Source organism: Hoplias malabaricus, chromosome 3, assembly GCF_029633855.1.
Source record: "Hoplias malabaricus isolate fHopMal1 chromosome 3, fHopMal1.hap1, whole genome shotgun sequence".
In the NCBI taxonomy this organism is placed as follows: domain Eukaryota; kingdom Metazoa; phylum Chordata; class Actinopteri; order Characiformes; family Erythrinidae; genus Hoplias; species Hoplias malabaricus.
The window spans coordinates 18126428-18150966 of record NC_089802.1 but is presented as its reverse complement, the minus strand read 5'-3'; the positions used below and the strand labels follow the sequence as shown (position 1 = coordinate 18150966).

General features: G+C 50.0%; 40 non-coding genes across 40 annotated transcripts; all 40 read right to left on the bottom strand.

The window, feature by feature from the left end:
- Positions 1-286: 286 nt before the first annotated feature.
- trnal-uag (transfer RNA leucine (anticodon UAG)) lies at positions 287-368 on the bottom strand. The gene has a single exon. It is a non-coding gene; the product is annotated as a tRNA-Leu (tRNA).
- Positions 369-1140: 772 nt separating this feature from the next.
- On the bottom strand, positions 1141-1222 carry trnal-uag (transfer RNA leucine (anticodon UAG)). Its single transcript has one exon. It is a non-coding gene; the product is annotated as a tRNA-Leu (tRNA).
- A 379-nt stretch (positions 1223-1601) lies between these two features.
- Positions 1602-1683, bottom strand: trnal-aag (transfer RNA leucine (anticodon AAG)). Its single transcript has one exon. It is a non-coding gene; the product is annotated as a tRNA-Leu (tRNA).
- Positions 1684-2050: 367 nt separating this feature from the next.
- trnal-uag (transfer RNA leucine (anticodon UAG)) lies at positions 2051-2132 on the bottom strand. The gene has a single exon. It is a non-coding gene; the product is annotated as a tRNA-Leu (tRNA).
- A 379-nt stretch (positions 2133-2511) lies between these two features.
- Positions 2512-2593, bottom strand: trnal-aag (transfer RNA leucine (anticodon AAG)). The gene has a single exon. It is a non-coding gene; the product is annotated as a tRNA-Leu (tRNA).
- Positions 2594-2960: 367 nt separating this feature from the next.
- trnal-uag (transfer RNA leucine (anticodon UAG)) lies at positions 2961-3042 on the bottom strand. The gene has a single exon. It is a non-coding gene; the product is annotated as a tRNA-Leu (tRNA).
- A 379-nt stretch (positions 3043-3421) lies between these two features.
- On the bottom strand, positions 3422-3503 carry trnal-aag (transfer RNA leucine (anticodon AAG)). The gene has a single exon. It is a non-coding gene; the product is annotated as a tRNA-Leu (tRNA).
- Positions 3504-3870: 367 nt separating this feature from the next.
- trnal-uag (transfer RNA leucine (anticodon UAG)) lies at positions 3871-3952 on the bottom strand. The gene has a single exon. It is a non-coding gene; the product is annotated as a tRNA-Leu (tRNA).
- A 379-nt stretch (positions 3953-4331) lies between these two features.
- Positions 4332-4413, bottom strand: trnal-aag (transfer RNA leucine (anticodon AAG)). The gene has a single exon. It is a non-coding gene; the product is annotated as a tRNA-Leu (tRNA).
- Positions 4414-4780: 367 nt separating this feature from the next.
- On the bottom strand, positions 4781-4862 carry trnal-uag (transfer RNA leucine (anticodon UAG)). Its single transcript has one exon. It is a non-coding gene; the product is annotated as a tRNA-Leu (tRNA).
- Positions 4863-5241: 379 nt separating this feature from the next.
- trnal-aag (transfer RNA leucine (anticodon AAG)) lies at positions 5242-5323 on the bottom strand. The gene has a single exon. It is a non-coding gene; the product is annotated as a tRNA-Leu (tRNA).
- A 367-nt stretch (positions 5324-5690) lies between these two features.
- On the bottom strand, positions 5691-5772 carry trnal-uag (transfer RNA leucine (anticodon UAG)). Its single transcript has one exon. It is a non-coding gene; the product is annotated as a tRNA-Leu (tRNA).
- A 379-nt stretch (positions 5773-6151) lies between these two features.
- On the bottom strand, positions 6152-6233 carry trnal-aag (transfer RNA leucine (anticodon AAG)). Its single transcript has one exon. It is a non-coding gene; the product is annotated as a tRNA-Leu (tRNA).
- A 367-nt stretch (positions 6234-6600) lies between these two features.
- trnal-uag (transfer RNA leucine (anticodon UAG)) lies at positions 6601-6682 on the bottom strand. The gene has a single exon. It is a non-coding gene; the product is annotated as a tRNA-Leu (tRNA).
- Positions 6683-7061: 379 nt separating this feature from the next.
- On the bottom strand, positions 7062-7143 carry trnal-aag (transfer RNA leucine (anticodon AAG)). The gene has a single exon. It is a non-coding gene; the product is annotated as a tRNA-Leu (tRNA).
- A 367-nt stretch (positions 7144-7510) lies between these two features.
- On the bottom strand, positions 7511-7592 carry trnal-uag (transfer RNA leucine (anticodon UAG)). Its single transcript has one exon. It is a non-coding gene; the product is annotated as a tRNA-Leu (tRNA).
- Positions 7593-7971: 379 nt separating this feature from the next.
- On the bottom strand, positions 7972-8053 carry trnal-aag (transfer RNA leucine (anticodon AAG)). Its single transcript has one exon. It is a non-coding gene; the product is annotated as a tRNA-Leu (tRNA).
- A 367-nt stretch (positions 8054-8420) lies between these two features.
- On the bottom strand, positions 8421-8502 carry trnal-uag (transfer RNA leucine (anticodon UAG)). Its single transcript has one exon. It is a non-coding gene; the product is annotated as a tRNA-Leu (tRNA).
- Positions 8503-8881: 379 nt separating this feature from the next.
- Positions 8882-8963, bottom strand: trnal-aag (transfer RNA leucine (anticodon AAG)). Its single transcript has one exon. It is a non-coding gene; the product is annotated as a tRNA-Leu (tRNA).
- Positions 8964-9330: 367 nt separating this feature from the next.
- trnal-uag (transfer RNA leucine (anticodon UAG)) lies at positions 9331-9412 on the bottom strand. The gene has a single exon. It is a non-coding gene; the product is annotated as a tRNA-Leu (tRNA).
- A 379-nt stretch (positions 9413-9791) lies between these two features.
- On the bottom strand, positions 9792-9873 carry trnal-aag (transfer RNA leucine (anticodon AAG)). Its single transcript has one exon. It is a non-coding gene; the product is annotated as a tRNA-Leu (tRNA).
- A 367-nt stretch (positions 9874-10240) lies between these two features.
- On the bottom strand, positions 10241-10322 carry trnal-uag (transfer RNA leucine (anticodon UAG)). The gene has a single exon. It is a non-coding gene; the product is annotated as a tRNA-Leu (tRNA).
- Positions 10323-10701: 379 nt separating this feature from the next.
- Positions 10702-10783, bottom strand: trnal-aag (transfer RNA leucine (anticodon AAG)). Its single transcript has one exon. It is a non-coding gene; the product is annotated as a tRNA-Leu (tRNA).
- An 828-nt stretch (positions 10784-11611) lies between these two features.
- Positions 11612-11693, bottom strand: trnal-aag (transfer RNA leucine (anticodon AAG)). Its single transcript has one exon. It is a non-coding gene; the product is annotated as a tRNA-Leu (tRNA).
- An 828-nt stretch (positions 11694-12521) lies between these two features.
- trnal-aag (transfer RNA leucine (anticodon AAG)) lies at positions 12522-12603 on the bottom strand. Its single transcript has one exon. It is a non-coding gene; the product is annotated as a tRNA-Leu (tRNA).
- An 828-nt stretch (positions 12604-13431) lies between these two features.
- Positions 13432-13513, bottom strand: trnal-aag (transfer RNA leucine (anticodon AAG)). Its single transcript has one exon. It is a non-coding gene; the product is annotated as a tRNA-Leu (tRNA).
- A 367-nt stretch (positions 13514-13880) lies between these two features.
- Positions 13881-13962, bottom strand: trnal-uag (transfer RNA leucine (anticodon UAG)). Its single transcript has one exon. It is a non-coding gene; the product is annotated as a tRNA-Leu (tRNA).
- Positions 13963-14341: 379 nt separating this feature from the next.
- On the bottom strand, positions 14342-14423 carry trnal-aag (transfer RNA leucine (anticodon AAG)). Its single transcript has one exon. It is a non-coding gene; the product is annotated as a tRNA-Leu (tRNA).
- Positions 14424-15251: 828 nt separating this feature from the next.
- Positions 15252-15333, bottom strand: trnal-aag (transfer RNA leucine (anticodon AAG)). The gene has a single exon. It is a non-coding gene; the product is annotated as a tRNA-Leu (tRNA).
- An 828-nt stretch (positions 15334-16161) lies between these two features.
- trnal-aag (transfer RNA leucine (anticodon AAG)) lies at positions 16162-16243 on the bottom strand. Its single transcript has one exon. It is a non-coding gene; the product is annotated as a tRNA-Leu (tRNA).
- Positions 16244-16610: 367 nt separating this feature from the next.
- Positions 16611-16692, bottom strand: trnal-uag (transfer RNA leucine (anticodon UAG)). Its single transcript has one exon. It is a non-coding gene; the product is annotated as a tRNA-Leu (tRNA).
- Positions 16693-17071: 379 nt separating this feature from the next.
- On the bottom strand, positions 17072-17153 carry trnal-aag (transfer RNA leucine (anticodon AAG)). Its single transcript has one exon. It is a non-coding gene; the product is annotated as a tRNA-Leu (tRNA).
- Positions 17154-17981: 828 nt separating this feature from the next.
- Positions 17982-18063, bottom strand: trnal-aag (transfer RNA leucine (anticodon AAG)). Its single transcript has one exon. It is a non-coding gene; the product is annotated as a tRNA-Leu (tRNA).
- An 828-nt stretch (positions 18064-18891) lies between these two features.
- On the bottom strand, positions 18892-18973 carry trnal-aag (transfer RNA leucine (anticodon AAG)). Its single transcript has one exon. It is a non-coding gene; the product is annotated as a tRNA-Leu (tRNA).
- An 828-nt stretch (positions 18974-19801) lies between these two features.
- trnal-aag (transfer RNA leucine (anticodon AAG)) lies at positions 19802-19883 on the bottom strand. Its single transcript has one exon. It is a non-coding gene; the product is annotated as a tRNA-Leu (tRNA).
- An 828-nt stretch (positions 19884-20711) lies between these two features.
- Positions 20712-20793, bottom strand: trnal-aag (transfer RNA leucine (anticodon AAG)). Its single transcript has one exon. It is a non-coding gene; the product is annotated as a tRNA-Leu (tRNA).
- Positions 20794-21621: 828 nt separating this feature from the next.
- On the bottom strand, positions 21622-21703 carry trnal-aag (transfer RNA leucine (anticodon AAG)). The gene has a single exon. It is a non-coding gene; the product is annotated as a tRNA-Leu (tRNA).
- An 828-nt stretch (positions 21704-22531) lies between these two features.
- On the bottom strand, positions 22532-22613 carry trnal-aag (transfer RNA leucine (anticodon AAG)). Its single transcript has one exon. It is a non-coding gene; the product is annotated as a tRNA-Leu (tRNA).
- Positions 22614-23441: 828 nt separating this feature from the next.
- On the bottom strand, positions 23442-23523 carry trnal-aag (transfer RNA leucine (anticodon AAG)). The gene has a single exon. It is a non-coding gene; the product is annotated as a tRNA-Leu (tRNA).
- Positions 23524-24351: 828 nt separating this feature from the next.
- trnal-aag (transfer RNA leucine (anticodon AAG)) lies at positions 24352-24433 on the bottom strand. The gene has a single exon. It is a non-coding gene; the product is annotated as a tRNA-Leu (tRNA).
- Positions 24434-24539: the final 106 nt, after the last annotated feature.

Here is a 24539-nt window from a genome sequence, read left to right as displayed (position 1 = left end):
ATCGGCGGACATATTTGGGGTCAACCTCGTGCCGCACTGCATTGGTGAGAACAATATAACTTTTGAGATCATTTACTAAGCAACTGATCTTTTACAAAAATTAATAAAACAGACGCCCAGTGAACACAGAGGATGTGGAAATCAGTCTAACAAAAGCCCACCACAAGGACATCTGCCGTTCATTGATACTACACCAACATCGTACACGCAAGGTCTTGCCACAGACATTTTCAACATGGCGCTTTTCCAAGGATGGACCGAGCCAACATCTTCACAAAAGCTTCGCTGGCAGTGGTGGGATTCGAACCCACGCCTCCACAGAGACTGGAGCCTAAATCCAGCGCCTTCGACCACTCGGCCACACTACCTCCTAGAAGCCCCGGCCCTCTTATTCCTAGCCAAAACAGAAGGGGGCGTAACACGCGAGCTAGAGAATCTCAGTCAAGTCATCTATTGGCAGATGCAGACAAAGAAGCGCTAGATTCCTAAGACTTCGGACTGGCCGACGCGGCTTTATGGTTTGCTTTATACGGCCGCCTGCGTGTTGGGCATTCTTTTGATGTGTTCTCCGTTGGTTCGGCCAGCTTGGGCCATCCTACGCCCTTTGAATATTGGAGAACTTGAAGGAATTGAAGAAACGTCAAGCTGACTCTTCCAAGTTGCTGCTGTTGAAAAGAGCAACAGAGGGCGCCAAGTTGAGTATAAGCTGCTCAACAGCTTGGATGGTGGTTTCTTCAAAACCTTCTTTGGCAGCGGTGGGATTTGAACCCACGCCTCCGAAGAGGCTTTCGCACTGCAATGGCAACGGCATAGTTTATCCACTTGGTCGCTAAAGTGTCTGCTTTTCTTCTTCTATCGGCGGACATATTTGGGGTCAACCTCGTGCCGCACTGCATTGGTGAGAACAATATAACTTTTGAGATCATTTACTAAGCAACTGATCTTTTACAAAAATTAATAAAACAGACGCCCAGTGAACACAGAGGATGTGAAAATCAGTCTAACAAAAGCCCACCACAAGGACATCTGCCGTTCATTGATACTACACCAACATCGTACACGCAAGGTCTTGCCACAGACATTTTCAACATGGCGCTTTTCCAAGGATGGACCGAGCCAACATCTTCACAAAAGCTTCGCTGGCAGTGGTGGGATTCGAACCCACGCCTCCACAGAGACTGGAGCCTAAATCCAGCGCCTTCGACCACTCGGCCACACTACCTCCGAGAAGCCCCGGCCCTCTTATTCCTAGCCAAAACAGAAGGGGGCGTAACACGCGAGCTAGAGAATCTCAGTCAAGTCATCTATTGGCAGATGCAGACAAAGAAGCGCTAGATTCCTAAGACTTCGGACTGGCCGACGCGGCTTTATGGTTTGCTTTATACGGCCGCCTGCGTGTTGGGCATTCTTTTGATGTGATCTCCGTTGGTTCGGCCAGCTTGGGCCATCCTACGCCCTTTGAATATTGGAGAACTTGAAGGAATTGAAGAAACGTCAATCCGACTCTTCCAAGTTGCTGCTGTTGAAAAGAGCAACAGAGGGCGCCAAGTTGAGTATAAGCTGCTCAACAGCTTGGATGGTGGTTTCTTCAAAACCTTCTTTGGCAGCGGTGGGATTTGAACCCACGCCTCCGAAGAGACTGGAGCCTTAATCCAGCGCCTTAGACCGCTCGGCCACGCTACCGGCTTCGTGCGGCTTTCGCACTGCAATGGCAACGGCATAGTTTATCCACTTGGACGCTAAAGTGTCTGCTTTTCTTCTTCTATCGGCGGACATATTTGGGGTCAACCTCGTGCCGCACTGCATTGGTGAGAACAATATAACTTTTGAGATCATTTACTAAGCAACTGATCTTTTACAAAAATTAATAAAACAGACGCCCAGTGAACACAGAGGATGTGGAAATCAGTCTAACAAAAGCCCACCACAAGGACATCTGCCGTTCATTGATACTACACCAACATCGTACACGCAAGGTCTTGCCACAGACATTTTCAACATGGCGCTTTTCCAAGGATGGACCGAGCCAACATCTTCACAAAAGCTTCGCTGGCAGTGGTGGGATTCGAACCCACGCCTCCACAGAGACTGGAGCCTAAATCCAGCGCCTTCGACCACTCGGCCACACTACCTCCTAGAAGCCCCGGCCCTCTTATTCCTAGCCAAAACAGAAGGGGGCGTAACACGCGAGCTAGAGAATCTCAGTCAAGTCATCTATTGGCAGATGCAGACAAAGAAGCGCTAGATTCCTAAGACTTCGGACTGGCCGACGCGGCTTTATGGTTTGCTTTATACGGCCGCCTGCGTGTTGGGCATTCTTTTGATGTGTTCTCCGTTGGTTCGGCCAGCTTGGGCCATCCTACGCCCTTTGAATATTGGAGAACTTGAAGGAATTGAAGAAACGTCAAGCCGACTCTTCCAAGTTGCTGCTGTTGAAAAGAGCAACAGAGGGCGCCAAGTTGAGTATAAGCTGCTCAACAGCTTGGATGGTGGTTTCTTCAAAACCTTCTTTGGCAGCGGTGGGATTTGAACCCACGCCTCCGAAGAGACTGGAGCCTTAATCCAGCGCCTTAGACCGCTCGGCCACGCTACCGGCTTTGTGCGGCTTTCGCACTGCAATGGCAACGGCATAGTTTATCCACTTGGACGCTAAAGTGTCTGCTTTTCTTCTTCTATCGGCGGACATATTTGGGGTCAACCTCGTGCCGCACTGCATTGGTGAGAACAATATAACTTTTGAGATCATTTACTAAGCAACTGATCTTTTACAAAAATTAATAAAACAGACGCCCAGTGAACACAGAGGATGTGGAAATCAGTCTAACAAAAGCCCACCACAAGGACATCTGCCGTTCATTGATACTACACCAACATCGTACACGCAAGGTCTTGCCACAGACATTTTCAACATGGCGCTTTTCCAAGGATGGACCGAGCCAACATCTTCACAAAAGCTTCGCTGGCAGTGGTGGGATTCGAACCCACGCCTCCACAGAGACTGGAGCCTAAATCCAGCGCCTTCGACCACTCGGCCACACTACCTCCGAGAAGCCCCGGCCCTCTTATTCCTAGCCAAAACAGAAGGGGGCGTAACACGCGAGCTAGAGAATCTCAGTCAAGTCATCTATTGGCAGATGCAGACAAAGAAGCGCTAGATTCCTAAGACTTCGGACTGGCCGACGCGGCTTTATGGTTTGCTTTATACGGCCGCCTGCGTGTTGGGCATTCTTTTGATGTGATCTCCGTTGGTTCGGCCAGCTTGGGCCATCCTACGCCCTTTGAATATTGGAGAACTTGAAGGAATTGAAGAAACGTCAATCCGACTCTTCCAAGTTGCTGCTGTTGAAAAGAGCAACAGAGGGCGCCAAGTTGAGTATAAGCTGCTCAACAGCTTGGATGGTGGTTTCTTCAAAACCTTCTTTGGCAGCGGTGGGATTTGAACCCACGCCTCCGAAGAGACTGGAGCCTTAATCCAGCGCCTTAGACCGCTCGGCCACGCTACCGGCTTCGTGCGGCTTTCGCACTGCAATGGCAACGGCATAGTTTATCCACTTGGACGCTAAAGTGTCTGCTTTTCTTCTTCTATCGGCGGACATATTTGGGGTCAACCTCGTGCCGCACTGCATTGGTGAGAACAATATAACTTTTGAGATCATTTACTAAGCAACTGATCTTTTACAAAAATTAATAAAACAGACGCCCAGTGAACACAGAGGATGTGGAAATCAGTCTAACAAAAGCCCACCACAAGGACATCTGCCGTTCATTGATACTACACCAACATCGTACACGCAAGGTCTTGCCACAGACATTTTCAACATGGCGCTTTTCCAAGGATGGACCGAGCCAACATCTTCACAAAAGCTTCGCTGGCAGTGGTGGGATTCGAACCCACGCCTCCACAGAGACTGGAGCCTAAATCCAGCGCCTTCGACCACTCGGCCACACTACCTCCTAGAAGCCCCGGCCCTCTTATTCCTAGCCAAAACAGAAGGGGGCGTAACACGCGAGCTAGAGAATCTCAGTCAAGTCATCTATTGGCAGATGCAGACAAAGAAGCGCTAGATTCCTAAGACTTCGGACTGGCCGACGCGGCTTTATGGTTTGCTTTATACGGCCGCCTGCGTGTTGGGCATTCTTTTGATGTGTTCTCCGTTGGTTCGGCCAGCTTGGGCCATCCTACGCCCTTTGAATATTGGAGAACTTGAAGGAATTGAAGAAACGTCAAGCCGACTCTTCCAAGTTGCTGCTGTTGAAAAGAGCAACAGAGGGCGCCAAGTTGAGTATAAGCTGCTCAACAGCTTGGATGGTGGCTTCTTCAAAACCTTCTTTGGCAGCGGTGGGATTTGAACCCACGCCTCCGAAGAGACTGGAGCCTTAATCCAGCGCCTTAGACCGCTCGGCCACGCTACCGGCTTCGTGCGGCTTTCGCACTGCAATGGCAACGGCATAGTTTATCCACTTGGACGCTAAAGTGTCTGCTTTTCTTCTTCTATCGGCGGACATATTTGGGGTCAACCTCGTGCCGCACTGCATTGGTGAGAACAATATAACTTTTGAGATCATTTACTAAGCAACTGATCTTTTACAAAAATTAATAAAACAGACGCCCAGTGAACACAGAGGATGTGGAAATCAGTCTAACAAAAGCCCACCACAAGGACATCTGCCGTTCATTGATACTACACCAACATCGTACACGCAAGGTCTTGCCACAGACATTTTCAACATGGCGCTTTTCCAAGGATGGACCGAGCCAACATCTTCACAAAAGCTTCGCTGGCAGTGGTGGGATTCGAACCCACGCCTCCACAGAGACTGGAGCCTAAATCCAGCGCCTTCGACCACTCGGCCACACTACCTCCGAGAAGCCCCGGCCCTCTTATTCCTAGCCAAAACAGAAGGGGGCGTAACACGCGAGCTAGAGAATCTCAGTCAAGTCATCTATTGGCAGATGCAGACAAAGAAGCGCTAGATTCCTAAGACTTCGGACTGGCCGACGCGGCTTTATGGTTTGCTTTATACGGCCGCCTGCGTGTTGGGCATTCTTTTGATGTGATCTCCGTTGGTTCGGCCAGCTTGGGCCATCCTACGCCCTTTGAATATTGGAGAACTTGAAGGAATTGAAGAAACGTCAAGCCGACTCTTCCAAGTTGCTGCTGTTGAAAAGAGCAACAGAGGGCGCCAAGTTGAGTATAAGCTGCTCAACAGCTTGGATGGTGGTTTCTTCAAAACCTTCTTTGGCAGCGGTGGGATTTGAACCCACGCCTCCGAAGAGACTGGAGCCTTAATCCAGCGCCTTAGACCGCTCGGCCACGCTACCGGCTTTGTGCGGCTTTCGCACTGCAATGGCAACGGCATAGTTTATCCACTTGGACGCTAAAGTGTCTGCTTTTCTTCTTCTATCGGCGGACATATTTGGGGTCAACCTCGTGCCGCACTGCATTGGTGAGAACAATATAACTTTTGAGATCATTTACTAAGCAACTGATCTTTTACAAAAATTAATAAAACAGACGCCCAGTGAACACAGAGGATGTGGAAATCAGTCTAACAAAAGCCCACCACAAGGACATCTGCCGTTCATTGATACTACACCAACATCGTACACGCAAGGTCTTGCCACAGACATTTTCAACATGGCGCTTTTCCAAGGATGGACCGAGCCAACATCTTCACAAAAGCTTCGCTGGCAGTGGTGGGATTCGAACCCACGCCTCCACAGAGACTGGAGCCTAAATCCAGCGCCTTCGACCACTCGGCCACACTACCTCCTAGAAGCCCCGGCCCTCTTATTCCTAGCCAAAACAGAAGGGGGCGTAACACGCGAGCTAGAGAATCTCAGTCAAGTCATCTATTGGCAGATGCAGACAAAGAAGCGCTAGATTCCTAAGACTTCGGACTGGCCGACGCGGCTTTATGGTTTGCTTTATACGGCCGCCTGCGTGTTGGGCATTCTTTTGATGTGTTCTCCGTTGGTTCGGCCAGCTTGGGCCATCCTACGCCCTTTGAATATTGGAGAACTTGAAGGAATTGAAGAAACGTCAAGCCGACTCTTCCAAGTTGCTGCTGTTGAAAAGAGCAACAGAGGGCACCAAGTTGAGTATAAGCTGCTCAACAGCTTGGATGGTGGCTTCTTCAAAACCTTCTTTGGCAGCGGTGGGATTTGAACCCACGCCTCCGAAGAGACTGGAGCCTTAATCCAGCGCCTTAGACCGCTCGGCCACGCTACCGGCTTCGTGCGGCTTTCGCACTGCAATGGCAACGGCATAGTTTATCCACTTGGACGCTAAAGTGTCTGCTTTTCTTCTTCTATCGGCGGACATATTTGGGGTCAACCTCGTGCCGCACTGCATTGGTGAGAACAATATAACTTTTGAGATCATTTACTAAGCAACTGATCTTTTACAAAAATTAATAAAACAGACGCCCAGTGAACACAGAGGATGTGGAAATCAGTCTAACAAAAGCCCACCACAAGGACATCTGCCGTTCATTGATACTACACCAACATCGTACACGCAAGGTCTTGCCACAGACATTTTCAACATGGCGCTTTTCCAAGGATGGACCGAGCCAACATCTTCACAAAAGCTTCGCTGGCAGTGGTGGGATTCGAACCCACGCCTCCACAGAGACTGGAGCCTAAATCCAGCGCCTTCGACCACTCGGCCACACTACCTCCTAGAAGCCCCGGCCCTCTTATTCCTAGCCAAAACAGAAGGGGGCGTAACACGCGAGCTAGAGAATCTCAGTCAAGTCATCTATTGGCAGATGCAGACAAAGAAGCGCTAGATTCCTAAGACTTCGGACTGGCCGACGCGGCTTTATGGTTTGCTTTATACGGCCGCCTGCGTGTTGGGCATTCTTTTGATGTGTTCTCCGTTGGTTCGGCCAGCTTGGGCCATCCTACGCCCTTTGAATATTGGAGAACTTGAAGGAATTGAAGAAACGTCAAGCCGACTCTTCCAAGTTGCTGCTGTTGAAAAGAGCAACAGAGGGCGCCAAGTTGAGTATAAGCTGCTCAACAGCTTGGATGGTGGCTTCTTCAAAACCTTCTTTGGCAGCGGTGGGATTTGAACCCACGCCTCCGAAGAGACTGGAGCCTTAATCCAGCGCCTTAGACCGCTCGGCCACGCTACCGGCTTCGTGCGGCTTTCGCACTGCAATGGCAACGGCATAGTTTATCCACTTGGACGCTAAAGTGTCTGCTTTTCTTCTTCTATCGGCGGACATATTTGGGGTCAACCTCGTGCCGCACTGCATTGGTGAGAACAATATAACTTTTGAGATCATTTACTAAGCAACTGATCTTTTACAAAAATTAATAAAACAGACGCCCAGTGAACACAGAGGATGTGGAAATCAGTCTAACAAAAGCCCACCACAAGGACATCTGCCGTTCATTGATACTACACCAACATCGTACACGCAAGGTCTTGCCACAGACATTTTCAACATGGCGCTTTTCCAAGGATGGACCGAGCCAACATCTTCACAAAAGCTTCACTGGCAGTGGTGGGATTCGAACCCACGCCTCCACAGAGACTGGAGCCTAAATCCAGCGCCTTCGACCACTCGGCCACACTACCTCCGAGAAGCCCCGGCCCTCTTATTCCTAGCCAAAACAGAAGGGGGCGTAACACGCGAGCTAGAGAATCTCAGTCAAGTCATCTATTGGCAGATGCAGACTAAGAAGCGCTAGATTCCTAAGACTTCGGACTGGCCGACGCGGCTTTATGGTTTGCTTTATACGGCCGCCTGCGTGTTGGGCATTCTTTTGATGTGTTCTCCGTTGGTTCGGCCAGCTTGGGCCATCCTACGCCCTTTGAATATTGGAGAACTTGAAGGAATTGAAGAAACGTCAAGCCGACTCTTCCAAGTTGCTGCTGTTGAAAAGAGCAACAGAGGGCGCCAATTTGAGTATAAGCTGCTCAACAGCTTGGATGGTGGTTTCTTCAAAACCTTCTTTGGCAGCGGTGGGATTTGAACCCACGCCTCCGAAGAGACTGGAGCCTTAATCCAGCGCCTTAGACCGCTCGGCCACGCTACCGGCTTCGTACGGCTTTCGCACTGCAATGGCAATGGCATAGTTTATCCACTTGGACGCTAAAGTGTCTGCTTTTCTTCTTCTATCGGCGGACATATTTGGGGTCAACCTCGTGCCGCACTGCATTGGTGAGAACAATATAACTTTTGAGATCATTTACTAAGCAACTGATCTTTTACAAAAATTAATAAAACAGACGCCCAGTGAACACAGAGGATGTGGAAATCAGTCTAACAAAAGCCCACCACAAGGACATCTGCCGTTCATTGATACTACACCAACATCGTACACGCAAGGTCTTGCCACAGACATTTTCAACATGGCGCTTTTCCAAGGATGGACCGAGCCAACATCTTCACAAAAGCTTCGCTGGCAGTGGTGGGATTCGAACCCACGCCTCCACAGAGACTGGAGCCTAAATCCAGCGCCTTCGACCACTCGGCCACACTACCTCCGAGAAGCCCCGGCCCTCTTATTCCTAGCCAAAACAGAAGGGGGCGTAACACGCGAGCTAGAGAATCTCAGTCAAGTCATCTATTGGCAGATGCAGACAAAGAAGCGCTAGATTCCTAAGACTTCGGACTGGCCGACGCGGCTTTATGGTTTGCTTTATACGGCCGCCTGCGTGTTGGGCATTCTTTTGATGTGATCTCCGTTGGTTCGGCCAGCTTGGGCCATCCTACGCCCTTTGAATATTGGAGAACTTGAAGGAATTGAAGAAACGTCAAGCCGACTCTTCCAAGTTGCTGCTGTTGAAAAGAGCAACAGAGGGCGCCAAGTTGAGTATAAGCTGCTCAACAGCTTGGATGGTGGTTTCTTCAAAACCTTCTTTGGCAGCGGTGGGATTTGAACCCACGCCTCCGAAGAGACTGGAGCCTTAATCCAGCGCCTTAGACCGCTCGGCCACGCTACCGGCTTCGTGCGGCTTTCGCACTGCAATGGCAACGGCATAGTTTATCCACTTGGACGCTAAAGTGTCTGCTTTTCTTCTTCTATCGGCGGACATATTTGGGGTCAACCTCGTGCCGCACTGCATTGGTGAGAACAATATAACTTTTGAGATCATTTACTAAGCAACTGATCTTTTACAAAAATTAATAAAACAGACGCCCAGTGAACACAGAGGATGTGGAAATCAGTCTAACAAAAGCCCACCACAAGGACATCTGCCGTTCATTGATACTACACCAACATCGTACACGCAAGGTCTTGCCACAGACATTTTCAACATGGCGCTTTTCCAAGGATGGACCGAGCCAACATCTTCACAAAAGCTTCGCTGGCAGTGGTGGGATTCGAACCCACGCCTCCACAGAGACTGGAGCCTAAATCCAGCGCCTTCGACCACTCGGCCACACTACCTCCGAGAAGCCCCGGCCCTCTTATTCCTAGCCAAAACAGAAGGGGGCGTAACACGCGAGCTAGAGAATCTCAGTCAAGTCATCTATTGGCAGATGCAGACAAAGAAGCGCTAGATTCCTAAGACTTCGGACTGGCCGACGCGGCTTTATGGTTTGCTTTATACGGCCGCCTGCGTGTTGGGCATTCTTTTGATGTGATCTCCGTTGGTTCGGCCAGCTTGGGCCATCCTACGCCCTTTGAATATTGGAGAACTTGAAGGAATTGAAGAAACGTCAAGCCGACTCTTCCAAGTTGCTGCTGTTGAAAAGAGCAACAGAGGGCGCCAAGTTGAGTATAAGCTGCTCAACAGCTTGGATGGTGGTTTCTTCAAAACCTTCTTTGGCAGCGGTGGGATTTGAACCCACGCCTCCGAAGAGACTGGAGCCTTAATCCAGCGCCTTAGACCGCTCGGCCACGCTACCGGCTTCGTGCGGCTTTCGCACTGCAATGGCAACGGCATAGTTTATCCACTTGGACGCTAAAGTGTCTGCTTTTCTTCTTCTATCGGCGGACATATTTGGGGTCAACCTCGTGCCGCACTGCATTGGTGAGAACAATATAACTTTTGAGATCATTTACTAAGCAACTGATCTTTTACAAAAATTAATAAAACAGACGCCCAGTGAACACAGAGGATGTGGAAATCAGTCTAACAAAAGCCCACCACAAGGACATCTGCCGTTCATTGATACTACACCAACATCGTACACGCAAGGTCTTGCCACAGACATTTTCAACATGGCGCTTTTCCAAGGATGGACCGAGCCAACATCTTCACAAAAGCTTCGCTGGCAGTGGTGGGATTCGAACCCACGCCTCCACAGAGACTGGAGCCTAAATCCAGCGCCTTCGACCACTCGGCCACACTACCTCCGAGAAGCCCCGGCCCTCTTATTCCTAGCCAAAACAGAAGGGGGCGTAACACGCGAGCTAGAGAATCTCAGTCAAGTCATCTATTGGCAGATGCAGACAAAGAAGCGCTAGATTCCTAAGACTTCGGACTGGCCGACGCGGCTTTATGGTTTGCTTTATACGGCCGCCTGCGTGTTGGGCATTCTTTTGATGTGTTCTCCGTTGGTTCGGCCAGCTTGGGCCATCCTACGCCCTTTGAATATTGGAGAACTTGAAGGAATTGAAGAAACGTCAAGCCGACTCTTCCAAGTTGCTGCTGTTGAAAAGAGCAACAGAGGGCGCCAAGTTGAGTATAAGCTGCTCAACAGCTTGGATGGTGGCTTCTTCAAAACCTTCTTTGGCAGCGGTGGGATTTGAACCCACGCCTCCGAAGAGACTGGAGCCTTAATCCAGCGCCTTAGACCGCTCGGCCACGCTACCGGCTTCGTGCGGCTTTCGCACTGCAATGGCAACGGCATAGTTTATCCACTTGGACGCTAAAGTGTCTGCTTTTCTTCTTCTATCGGCGGACATATTTGGGGTCAACCTCGTGCCGCACTGCATTGGTGAGAACAATATAACTTTTGAGATCATTTACTAAGCAACTGATCTTTTACAAAAATTAATAAAACAGACGCCCAGTGAACACAGAGGATGTGGAAATCAGTCTAACAAAAGCCCACCACAAGGACATCTGCCGTTCATTGATACTACACCAACATCGTACACGCAAGGTCTTGCCACAGACATTTTCAACATGGCGCTTTTCCAAGGATGGACCGAGCCAACATCTTCACAAAAGCTTCGCTGGCAGTGATGGGATTCGAACCCACGCCTCCACAGAGACTGGAGCCTAAATCCAGCGCCTTCGACCACTCGGCCACACTACCTCCGAGAAGCCCCGGCCCTCTTATTCCTAGCCAAAACAGAAGGGGGCGTAACACGCGAGCTAGAGAATCTCAGTCAAGTCATCTATTGGCAGATGCAGACTAAGAAGCGCTAGATTCCTAAGACTTCGGACTGGCCGACGCGGCTTTATGGTTTGCTTTATACGGCCGCCTGCGTGTTGGGCATTCTTTTGATGTGTTCTCCGTTGGTTCGGCCAGCTTGGGCCATCCTACGCCCTTTGAATATTGGAGAACTTGAAGGAATTGAAGAAACGTCAAGCCGACTCTTCCAAGTTGCTGCTGTTGAAAAGAGCAACAGAGGGCGCCAATTTGAGTATAAGCTGCTCAACAGCTTGGATGGTGGTTTCTTCAAAACCTTCTTTGGCAGCGGTGGGATTTGAACCCACGCCTCCGAAGAGACTGGAGCCTTAATCCAGCGCCTTAGACCGCTCGGCCACGCTACCGGCTTCGTGCGGCTTTCGCACTGCAATGGCAACGGCATAGTTTATCCACTTGGACGCTAAAGTGTCTGCTTTTCTTCTTCTATCGGCGGACATATTTGGGGTCAACCTCGTGCCGCACTGCATTGGTGAGAACAATATAACTTTTGAGATCATTTACTAAGCAACTGATCTTTTACAAAAATTAATAAAACAGACGCCCAGTGAACACAGAGGATGTGGAAATCAGTCTAACAAAAGCCCACCACAAGGACATCTGCCGTTCATTGATACTACACCAACATCGTACACGCAAGGTCTTGCCACAGACATTTTCAACATGGCGCTTTTCCAAGGATGGACCGAGCCAACATCTTCACAAAAGCTTCGCTGGCAGTGGTGGGATTCGAACCCACGCCTCCACAGAGACTGGAGCCTAAATCCAGCGCCTTCGACCACTCGGCCACAGTACCTCCTAGAAGCCCCGGCCCTCTTATTCCTAGCCAAAACAGAAGGGGGCGTAACACGCGAGCTAGAGAATCTCAGTCAAGTCATCTATTGGCAGATGCAGACAAAGAAGCGCTAGATTCCTAAGACTTCGGACTGGCCGACGCGGCTTTATGGTTTGCTTTATACGGCCGCCTGCGTGTTGGGCATTCTTTTGATGTGTTCTCCGTTGGTTCGGCCAGCTTGGGCCATCCTACGCCCTTTGAATATTGGAGAACTTGAAGGAATTGAAGAAACGTCAAGCCGACTCTTCCAAGTTGCTGCTGTTGAAAAGAGCAACAGAGGGCGCCAAGTTGAGTATAAGCTGCTCAACAGCTTGGATGGTGGCTTCTTCAAAACCTTCTTTGGCAGCGGTGGGATTTGAACCCACGCCTCCGAAGAGACTGGAGCCTTAATCCAGCGCCTTAGACCGCTCGGCCACGCTACCGGCTTCGTGCGGCTTTCGCACTGCAATGGCAACGGCATAGTTTATCCACTTGGACGCTAAAGTGTCTGCTTTTCTTCTTCTATCGGCGGACATATTTGGGGTCAACCTCGTGCCGCACTGCATTGGTGAGAACAATATAACTTTTGAGATCATTTACTAAGCAACTGATCTTTTACAAAAATTAATAAAACAGACGCCCAGTGAACACAGAGGATGTGGAAATCAGTCTAACAAAAGCCCACCACAAGGACATCTGCCGTTCATTGATACTACACCAACATCGTACACGCAAGGTCTTGCCACAGACATTTTCAACATGGCGCTTTTCCAAGGATGGACCGAGCCAACATCTTCACAAAAGCTTCGCTGGCAGTGATGGGATTCGAACCCACGCCTCCACAGAGACTGGAGCCTAAATCCAGCGCCTTCGACCACTCGGCCACACTACCTCCGAGAAGCCCCGGCCCTCTTATTCCTAGCCAAAACAGAAGGGGGCGTAACACGCGAGCTAGAGAATCTCAGTCAAGTCATCTATTGGCAGATGCAGACTAAGAAGCGCTAGATTCCTAAGACTTCGGACTGGCCGACGCGGCTTTATGGTTTGCTTTATACGGCCGCCTGCGTGTTGGGCATTCTTTTGATGTGTTCTCCGTTGGTTCGGCCAGCTTGGGCCATCCTACGCCCTTTGAATATTGGAGAACTTGAAGGAATTGAAGAAACGTCAAGCCGACTCTTCCAAGTTGCTGCTGTTGAAAAGAGCAACAGAGGGCGCCAATTTGAGTATAAGCTGCTCAACAGCTTGGATGGTGGTTTCTTCAAAACCTTCTTTGGCAGCGGTGGGATTTGAACCCACGCCTCCGAAGAGACTGGAGCCTTAATCCAGCGCCTTAGACCGCTCGGCCACGCTACCGGCTTCGTGCGGCTTTCGCACTGCAATGGCAACGGCATAGTTTATCCACTTGGACGCTAAAGTGTCTGCTTTTCTTCTTCTATCGGCGGACATATTTGGGGTCAACCTCGTGCCGCACTGCATTGGTGAGAACAATATAACTTTTGAGATCATTTACTAAGCAACTGATCTTTTACAAAAATTAATAAAACAGACGCCCAGTGAACACAGAGGATGTGGAAATCAGTCTAACAAAAGCCCACCACAAGGACATCTGCCGTTCATTGATACTACACCAACATCGTACACGCAAGGTCTTGCCACAGACATTTTCAACATGGCGCTTTTCCAAGGATGGACCGAGCCAACATCTTCACAAAAGCTTCGCTGGCAGTGGTGGGATTCGAACCCACGCCTCCACAGAGACTGGAGCCTAAATCCAGCGCCTTCGACCACTCGGCCACACTACCTCCGAGAAGCCCCGGCCCTCTTATTCCTAGCCAAAACAGAAGGGGGCGTAACACGCGAGCTAGAGAATCTCAGTCAAGTCATCTATTGGCAGATGCAGACAAAGAAGCGCTAGATTCCTAAGACTTCGGACTGGCCGACGCGGCTTTATGGTTTGCTTTATACGGCCGCCTGCGTGTTGGGCATTCTTTTGATGTGTTCTCCGTTGGTTCGGCCAGCTTGGGCCATCCTACGCCCTTTGAATATTGGAGAACTTGAAGGAATTGAAGAAACGTCAAGCCGACTCTTCCAAGTTGCTGCTGTTGAAAAGAGCAACAGAGGGCGCCAAGTTGAGTATAAGCTGCTCAACAGCTTGGATGGTGGTTTCTTCAAAACCTTCTTTGGCAGCGGTGGGATTTGAACCCACGCCTCCGAAGAGACTGGAGCCTTAATCCAGCGCCTTAGACCGCTCGGCCACGCTACCGGCTTCGTGCGGCTTTCGCACTGCAATGGCAACGGCATAGTTTATCCACTTGGACGCTAAAGTGTCTGCTTTTCTTCTTCTATCGGCGGACATATTTGGGGTCAACCTCGTGCCGCACTGCATTGGTGAGAACAATATAACTTTTGAGATCATTTACTAAGCAACTGATCTTTTACAAAAATTAATAAAACAGACGCCCAGTGAACACAGAGGATGTGGAAATCAGTCTAACAAAAGCCCACCACAAGGACATCTGCCGTTCATTGATACTACACCAACATCGTACACGCAAGGTCTTGCCACAGACATTTTCAACATGGCGCTTTTCCAAGGATGGACCGAGCCAACATCTTCACAAAAGCTTCGCTGGCAGTGATGGGATTCGAACCCACGCCTCCACAGAGACTGGAGCCTAAATCCAGCGCCTTCGACCACTCGGCCACACTACCTCCGAGAAGCCCCGGCCCTCTTATTCCTAGCCAAAACAGAAGGGGGCGTAACACGCGAGCTAGAGAATCTCAGTCAAGTCATCTATTGGCAGATGCAGACTAAGAAGCGCTAGATTCCTAAGACTTCGGACTGGCCGACGCGGCTTTATGGTTTGCTTTATACGGCCGCCTGCGTGTTGGGCATTCTTTTGATGTGTTCTCCGTTGGTTCGGCCAGCTTGGGCCATCCTACGCCCTTTGAATATTGGAGAACTTGAAGGAATTGAAGAAACGTCAAGCCGACTCTTCCAAGTTGCTGCTGTTGAAAAGAGCAACAGAGGGCGCCAATTTGAGTATAAGCTGCTCAACAGCTTGGATGGTGGTTTCTTCAAAACCTTCTTTGGCAGCGGTGGGATTTGAACCCACGCCTCCGAAGAGACTGGAGCCTTAATCCAGCGCCTTAGACCGCTCGGCCACGCTACCGGCTTCGTGCGGCTTTCGCACTGCAATGGCAACGGCATAGTTTATCCACTTGGACGCTAAAGTGTCTGCTTTTCTTCTTCTATCGGCGGACATATTTGGGGTCAACCTCGTGCCGCACTGCATTGGTGAGAACAATATAACTTTTGAGATCATTTACTAAGCAACTGATCTTTTACAAAAATTAATAAAACAGACGCCCAGTGAACACAGAGGATGTGGAAATCAGTCTAACAAAAGCCCACCACAAGGACATCTGCCGTTCATTGATACTACACCAACATCGTACACGCAAGGTCTTGCCACAGACATTTTCAACATGGCGCTTTTCCAAGGATGGACCGAGCCAACATCTTCACAAAAGCTTCGCTGGCAGTGATGGGATTCGAACCCACGCCTCCACAGAGACTGGAGCCTAAATCCAGCGCCTTCGACCACTCGGCCACACTACCTCCGAGAAGCCCCGGCCCTCTTATTCCTAGCCAAAACAGAAGGGGGCGTAACACGCGAGCTAGAGAATCTCAGTCAAGTCATCTATTGGCAGATGCAGACTAAGAAGCGCTAGATTCCTAAGACTTCGGACTGGCCGACGCGGCTTTATGGTTTGCTTTATACGGCCGCCTGCGTGTTGGGCATTCTTTTGATGTGTTCTCCGTTGGTTCGGCCAGCTTGGGCCATCCTACGCCCTTTGAATATTGGAGAACTTGAAGGAATTGAAGAAACGTCAAGCCGACTCTTCCAAGTTGCTGCTGTTGAAAAGAGCAACAGAGGGCGCCAATTTGAGTATAAGCTGCTCAACAGCTTGGATGGTGGTTTCTTCAAAACCTTCTTTGGCAGCGGTGGGATTTGAACCCACGCCTCCGAAGAGACTGGAGCCTTAATCCAGCGCCTTAGACCGCTCGGCCACGCTACCGGCTTCGTGCGGCTTTCGCACTGCAATGGCAACGGCATAGTTTATCCACTTGGACGCTAAAGTGTCTGCTTTTCTTCTTCTATCGGCGGACATATTTGGGGTCAACCTCGTGCCGCACTGCATTGGTGAGAACAATATAACTTTTGAGATCATTTACTAAGCAACTGATCTTTTACAAAAATTAATAAAACAGACGCCCAGTGAACACAGAGGATGTGGAAATCAGTCTAACAAAAGCCCACCACAAGGACATCTGCCGTTCATTGATACTACACCAACATCGTACACGCAAGGTCTTGCCACAGACATTTTCAACATGGCGCTTTTCCAAGGATGGACCGAGCCAACATCTTCACAAAAGCTTCGCTGGCAGTGGTGGGATTCGAACCCACGCCTCCACAGAGACTGGAGCCTAAATCCAGCGCCTTCGACCACTCGGCCACACTACCGCCGAGAAGCCCCGGCCCTCTTATTCCTAGCCAAAACAGAAGGGGGCGTAACACGCGAGCTAGAGAATCTCAGTCAAGTCATCTATTGGCAGATGCAGACAAAGAAGCGCTAGATTCCTAAGACTTCGGACTGGCCGACGCGGCTTTATGGTTTGCTTTATACGGCCGCCTGCGTGTTGGGCATTCTTTTGATGTGTTCTCCGTTGGTTCGGCCAGCTTGGGCCATCCTACGCCCTTTGAATATTGGAGAACTTGAAGGAATTGAAGAAACGTCAAGCCGACTCTTCCAAGTTGCTGCTGTTGAAAAGAGCAACAGAGGGCGCCAAGTTGAGTATAAGCTGCTCAACAGCTTGGATGGTGGTTTCTTCAAAACCTTCTTTGGCAGCGGTGGGATTTGAACCCACGCCTCCGAAGAGACTGGAGCCTTAATCCAGCGCCTTAGACCGCTCGGCCACGCTACCGGCTTCGTGCGGCTTTCGCACTGCAATGGCAACGGCATAGTTTATCCACTTGGACGCTAAAGTGTCTGCTTTTCTTCTTCTATCGGCGGACATATTTGGGGTCAACCTCGTGCCGCACTGCATTGGTGAGAACAATATAACTTTTGAGATCATTTACTAAGCAACTGATCTTTTACAAAAATTAATAAAACAGACGCCCAGTGAACACAGAGGATGTGGAAATCAGTCTAACAAAAGCCCACCACAAGGACATCTGCCGTTCATTGATACTACACCAACATCGTACACGCAAGGTCTTGCCACAGACATTTTCAACATGGCGCTTTTCCAAGGATGGACCGAGCCAACATCTTCACAAAAGCTTCGCTGGCAGTGGTGGGATTCGAACCCACGCCTCCACAGAGACTGGAGCCTAAATCCAGCGCCTTCGACCACTCGGCCACAGTACCTCCTAGAAGCCCCGGCCCTCTTATTCCTAGCCAAAACAGAAGGGGGCGTAACACGCGAGCTAGAGAATCTCAGTCAAGTCATCTATTGGCAGATGCAGACAAAGAAGCGCTAGATTCCTAAGACTTCGGACTGGCCGACGCGGCTTTATGGTTTGCTTTATACGGCCGCCTGCGTGTTGGGCATTCTTTTGATGTGTTCTCCGTTGGTTCGGCCAGCTTGGGCCATCCTACGCCCTTTGAATATTGGAGAACTTGAAGGAATTGAAGAAACGTCAAGCCGACTCTTCCAAGTTGCTGCTGTTGAAAAGAGCAACAGAGGGCGCCAAGTTGAGTATAAGCTGCTCAACAGCTTGGATGGTGGCTTCTTCAAAACCTTCTTTGGCAGCGGTGGGATTTGAACCCACGCCTCCGAAGAGACTGGAGCCTTAATCCAGCGCCTTAGACCGCTCGGCCACGCTACCGGCTTCGTGCGGCTTTCGCACTGCAATGGCAACGGCATAGTTTATCCACTTGGACGCTAAAGTGTCTGCTTTTCTTCTTCTATCGGCGGACATATTTGGGGTCAACCTCGTGCCGCACTGCATTGGTGAGAACAATATAACTTTTGAGATCATTTACTAAGCAACTGATCTTTTACAAAAATTAATAAAACAGACGCCCAGTGAACACAGAGGATGTGGAAATCAGTCTAACAAAAGCCCACCACAAGGACATCTGCCGTTCATTGATACTACACCAACATCGTACACGCAAGGTCTTGCCACAGACATTTTCAACATGGCGCTTTTCCAAGGATGGACCGAGCCAACATCTTCACAAAAGCTTCGCTGGCAGTGATGGGATTCGAACCCACGCCTCCACAGAGACTGGAGCCTAAATCCAGCGCCTTCGACCACTCGGCCACACTACCTCCGAGAAGCCCCGGCCCTCTTATTCCTAGCCAAAACAGAAGGGGGCGTAACACGCGAGCTAGAGAATCTCAGTCAAGTCATCTATTGGCAGATGCAGACTAAGAAGCGCTAGATTCCTAAGACTTCGGACTGGCCGACGCGGCTTTATGGTTTGCTTTATACGGCCGCCTGCGTGTTGGGCATTCTTTTGATGTGTTCTCCGTTGGTTCGGCCAGCTTGGGCCATCCTACGCCCTTTGAATATTGGAGAACTTGAAGGAATTGAAGAAACGTCAAGCCGACTCTTCCAAGTTGCTGCTGTTGAAAAGAGCAACAGAGGGCGCCAATTTGAGTATAAGCTGCTCAACAGCTTGGATGGTGGTTTCTTCAAAACCTTCTTTGGCAGCGGTGGGATTTGAACCCACGCCTCCGAAGAGACTGGAGCCTTAATCCAGCGCCTTAGACCGCTCGGCCACGCTACCGGCTTCGTGCGGCTTTCGCACTGCAATGGCAACGGCATAGTTTATCCACTTGGACGCTAAAGTGTCTGCTTTTCTTCTTCTATCGGCGGACATATTTGGGGTCAACCTCGTGCCGCACTGCATTGGTGAGAACAATATAACTTTTGAGATCATTTACTAAGCAACTGATCTTTTACAAAAATTAATAAAACAGACGCCCAGTGAACACAGAGGATGTGGAAATCAGTCTAACAAAAGCCCACCACAAGGACATCTGCCGTTCATTGATACTACACCAACATCGTACACGCAAGGTCTTGCCACAGACATTTTCAACATGGCGCTTTTCCAAGGATGGACCGAGCCAACATCTTCACAAAAGCTTCGCTGGCAGTGATGGGATTCGAACCCACGCCTCCACAGAGACTGGAGCCTAAATCCAGCGCCTTCGACCACTCGGCCACACTACCTCCGAGAAGCCCCGGCCCTCTTATTCCTAGCCAAAACAGAAGGGGGCGTAACACGCGAGCTAGAGAATCTCAGTCAAGTCATCTATTGGCAGATGCAGACTAAGAAGCGCTAGATTCCTAAGACTTCGGACTGGCCGACGCGGCTTTATGGTTTGCTTTATACGGCCGCCTGTGTGTTGGGCATTCTTTTGATGTGTTCTCCGTTGGTTCGGCCAGCTTGGGCCATCCTACGCCCTTTGAATATTGGAGAACTTGAAGGAATTGAAGAAACGTCAAGCCGACTCTTCCAAGTTGCTGCTGTTGAAAAGAGCAACAGAGGGCGCCAATTTGAGTATAAGCTGCTCAACAGCTTGGATGGTGGTTTCTTCAAAACCTTCTTTGGCAGCGGTGGGATTTGAACCCACGCCTCCGAAGAGACTGGAGCCTTAATCCAGCGCCTTAGACCGCTCGGCCACGCTACCGGCTTCGTGCGGCTTTCGCACTGCAATGGCAACGGCATAGTTTATCCACTTGGACGCTAAAGTGTCTGCTTTTCTTCTTCTATCGGCGGACATATTTGGGGTCAACCTCGTGCCGCACTGCATTGGTGAGAACAATATAACTTTTGAGATCATTTACTAAGCAACTGATCTTTTACAAAAATTAATAAAACAGACGCCCAGTGAACACAGAGGATGTGGAAATCAGTCTAACAAAAGCCCACCACAAGGACATCTGCCGTTCATTGATACTACACCAACATCGTACACGCAAGGTCTTGCCACAGACATTTTCAACATGGCGCTTTTCCAAGGATGGACCGAGCCAACATCTTCACAAAAGCTTCGCTGGCAGTGGTGGGATTCGAACCCACGCCTCCACAGAGACTGGAGCCTAAATCCAGCGCCTTCGACCACTCTGCCACACTACCTCCGAGAAGCCCCGGCCCTCTTATTCCTAGCCAAAACAGAAGGGGGCGTAACACGCGAGCTAGAGAATCTCAGTCAAGTCATCTATTGGCAGATGCAGACAAAGAAGCGCTAGATTCCTAAGACTTCGGACTGGCCGACGCGGCTTTATGGTTTGCTTTATACGGCCGCCTGCGTGTTGGGCATTCTTTTGATGTGTTCTCCGTTGGTTCGGCCAGCTTGGGCCATCCTACGCCCTTTGAATATTGGAGAACTTGAAGGAATTGAAGAAACGTCAAGCCGACTCTTCCAAGTTGCTGCTGTTGAAAAGAGCAACAGAGGGCGCCAAGTTGAGTATAAGCTGCTCAACAGCTTGGATGGTGGTTTCTTCAAAACCTTCTTTGGCAGCGGTGGGATTTGAACCCACGCCTCCGAAGAGACTGGAGCCTTAATCCAGCGCCTTAGACCGCTCGGCCACGCTACCGGCTTCGTGCGGCTTTCGCACTGCAATGGCAACGGCATAGTTTATCCACTTGGACGCTAAAGTGTCTGCTTTTCTTCTTCTATCGGCGGACATATTTGGGGTCAACCTCGTGCCGCACTGCATTGGTGAGAACAATATAACTTTTGAGATCATTTACTAAGCAACTGATCTTTTACAAAAATTAATAAAACAGACGCCCAGTGAACACAGAGGATGTGGAAATCAGTCTAACAAAAGCCCACCACAAGGACATCTGCCGTTCATTGATACTACACCAACATCGTACACGCAAGGTCTTGCCACAGACATTTTCAACATGGCGCTTTTCCAAGGATGGACCGAGCCAACATCTTCACAAAAGCTTCGCTGGCAGTGGTGGGATTCGAACCCACGCCTCCACAGAGACTGGAGCCTAAATCCAGTGCCTTCGACCACTCGGCCACAGTACCTCCTAGAAGCCCCGGCCCTCTTATTCCTAGCCAAAACAGAAGGGGGCGTAACACGCGAGCTAGAGAATCTCAGTCAAGTCATCTATTGGCAGATGCAGACAAAGAAGCGCTAGATTCCTAAGACTTCGGACTGGCCGACGCGGCTTTATGGTTTGCTTTATACGGCCGCCTGCGTGTTGGGCATTCTTTTGATGTGTTCTCCGTTGGTTCGGCCAGCTTGGGCCATCCTACGCCCTTTGAATATTGGAGAACTTGAAGGAATTGAAGAAACGTCAAGCCGACTCTTCCAAGTTGCTGCTGTTGAAAAGAGCAACAGAGGGCGCCAAGTTGAGTATAAGCTGCTCAACAGCTTGGATGGTGGCTTCTTCAAAACCTTCTTTGGCAGCGGTGGGATTTGAACCCACGCCTCCGAAGAGACTGGAGCCTTAATCCAGCGCCTTAGACCGCTCGGCCACGCTACCGGCTTCGTGCGGCTTTCGCACTGCAATGGCAACGGCATAGTTTATCCACTTGGACGCTAAAGTGTCTGCTTTTCTTCTTCTATCGGCGGACATATTTGGGGTCAACCTCGTGCCGCACTGCATTGGTGAGAACAATATAACTTTTGAGATCATTTACTAAGCAACTGATCTTTTACAAAAATTAATAAAACAGACGCCCAGTGAACACAGAGGATGTGGAAATCAGTCTAACAAAAGCCCACCACAAGGACATCTGCCGTTCATTGATACTACACCAACATCGTACACGCAAGGTCTTGCCACAGACATTTTCAACATGGCGCTTTTCCAAGGATGGACCGAGCCAACATCTTCACAAAAGCTTCGCTGGCAGTGATGGGATTCGAACCCACGCCTCCACAGAGACTGGAGCCTAAATCCAGCGCCTTCGACCACTCGGCCACACTACCTCCGAGAAGCCCCGGCCCTCTTATTCCTAGCCAAAACAGAAGGGGGCGTAACACGCGAGCTAGAGAATCTCAGTCAAGTCATCTATTGGCAGATGCAGACTAAGAAGCGCTAGATTCCTAAGACTTCGGACTGGCCGACGCGGCTTTATGGTTTGCTTTATACGGCCGCCTGCGTGTTGGGCATTCTTTTGATGTGTTCTCCGTTGGTTCGGCCAGCTTGGGCCATCCTACGCCCTTTGAATATTGGAGAACTTGAAGGAATTGAAGAAACGTCAAGCCGACTCTTCCAAGTTGCTGCTGTTGAAAAGAGCAACAGAGGGCGCCAATTTGAGTATAAGCTGCTCAACAGCTTGGATGGTGGTTTCTTCAAAACCTTCTTTGGCAGCGGTGGGATTTGAACCCACGCCTCCGAAGAGACTGGAGCCTTAATCCAGCGCCTTAGACCGCTCGGCCACGCTACCGGCTTCGTGCGGCTTTCGCACTGCAATGGCAACGGCATAGTTTATCCACTTGGACGCTAAAGTGTCTGCTTTTCTTCTTCTATCGGCGGACATATTTGGGGTCAACCTCGTGCCGCACTGCATTGGTGAGAACAATATAACTTTTGAGATCATTTACTAAGCAACTGATCTTTTACAAAAATTAATAAAACAGACGCCCAGTGAACACAGAGGATGTGGAAATCAGTCTAACAAAAGCCCACCACAAGGACATCTGCCGTTCATTGATACTACACCAACATCGTACACGCAAGGTCTTGCCACAGACATTTTCAACATGGCGCTTTTCCAAGGATGGACCGAGCCAACATCTTCACAAAAGCTTCGCTGGCAGTGGTGGGATTCGAACCCACGCCTCCACAGAGACTGGAGCCTAAATCCAGCGCCTTCGACCACTCGGCCACAGTACCTCCTAGAAGCCCCGGCCCTCTTATTCCTAGCCAAAACAGAAGGGGGCGTAACACGCGAGCTAGAGAATCTCAGTCAAGTCATCTATTGGCAGATGCAGACAAAGAAGCGCTAGATTCCTAAGACTTCGGACTGGCCGACGCGGCTTTATGGTTTGCTTTATACGGCCGCCTGCGTGTTGGGCATTCTTTTGATGTGTTCTCCGTTGGTTCGGCCAGCTTGGGCCATCCTACGCCCTTTGAATATTGGAGAACTTGAAGGAATTGAAGAAACGTCAAGCCGACTCTTCCAAGTTGCTGCTGTTGAAAAGAGCAACAGAGGGCGCCAAGTTGAGTATAAGCTGCTCAACAGCTTGGATGGTGGCTTCTTCAAAACCTTCTTTGGCAGCGGTGGGATTTGAACCCACGCCTCCGAAGAGACTGGAGCCTTAATCCAGCGCCTTAGACCGCTCGGCCACGCTACCGGCTTCGTGCGGCTTTCGCACTGCAATGGCAACGGCATAGTTTATCCACTTGGACGCTAAAGTGTCTGCTTTTCTTCTTCTATCGGCGGACATATTTGGGGTCAACCTCGTGCCGCACTGCATTGGTGAGAACAATATAACTTTTGAGATCATTTACTAAGCAACTGATCTTTTACAAAAATTAATAAAACAGACGCCCAGTGAACACAGAGGATGTGGAAATCAGTCTAACAAAAGCCCACCACAAGGACATCTGCCGTTCATTGATACTACACCAACATCGTACACGCAAGGTCTTGCCACAGACATTTTCAACATGGCGCTTTTCCAAGGATGGACCGAGCCAACATCTTCACAAAAGCTTCGCTGGCAGTGATGGGATTCGAACCCACGCCTCCACAGAGACTGGAGCCTAAATCCAGCGCCTTCGACCACTCGGCCACACTACCTCCGAGAAGCCCCGGCCCTCTTATTCCTAGCCAAAACAGAAGGGGGCGTAACACGCGAGCTAGAGAATCTCAGTCAAGTCATCTATTGGCAGATGCAGACTAAGAAGCGCTAGATTCCTAAGACTTCGGACTGGCCGACGCGGCTTTATGGTTTGCTTTATACGGCCGCCTGCGTGTTGGGCATTCTTTTGATGTGTTCTCCGTTGGTTCGGCCAGCTTGGGCCATCCTACGCCCTTTGAATATTGGAGAACTTGAAGGAATTGAAGAAACGTCAAGCCGACTCTTCCAAGTTGCTGCTGTTGAAAAGAGCAACAGAGGGCGCCAATTTGAGTATAAGCTGCTCAACAGCTTGGATGGTGGTTTCTTCAAAACCTTCTTTGGCAGCGGTGGGATTTGAACCCACGCCTCCGAAGAGACTGGAGCCTTAATCCAGCGCCTTAGACCGCTCGGCCACGCTACCGGCTTCGTGCGGCTTTCGCACTGCAATGGCAACGGCATAGTTTATCCACTTGGACGCTAAAGTGTCTGCTTTTCTTCTTCTATCGGCGGACATATTTGGGGTCAAC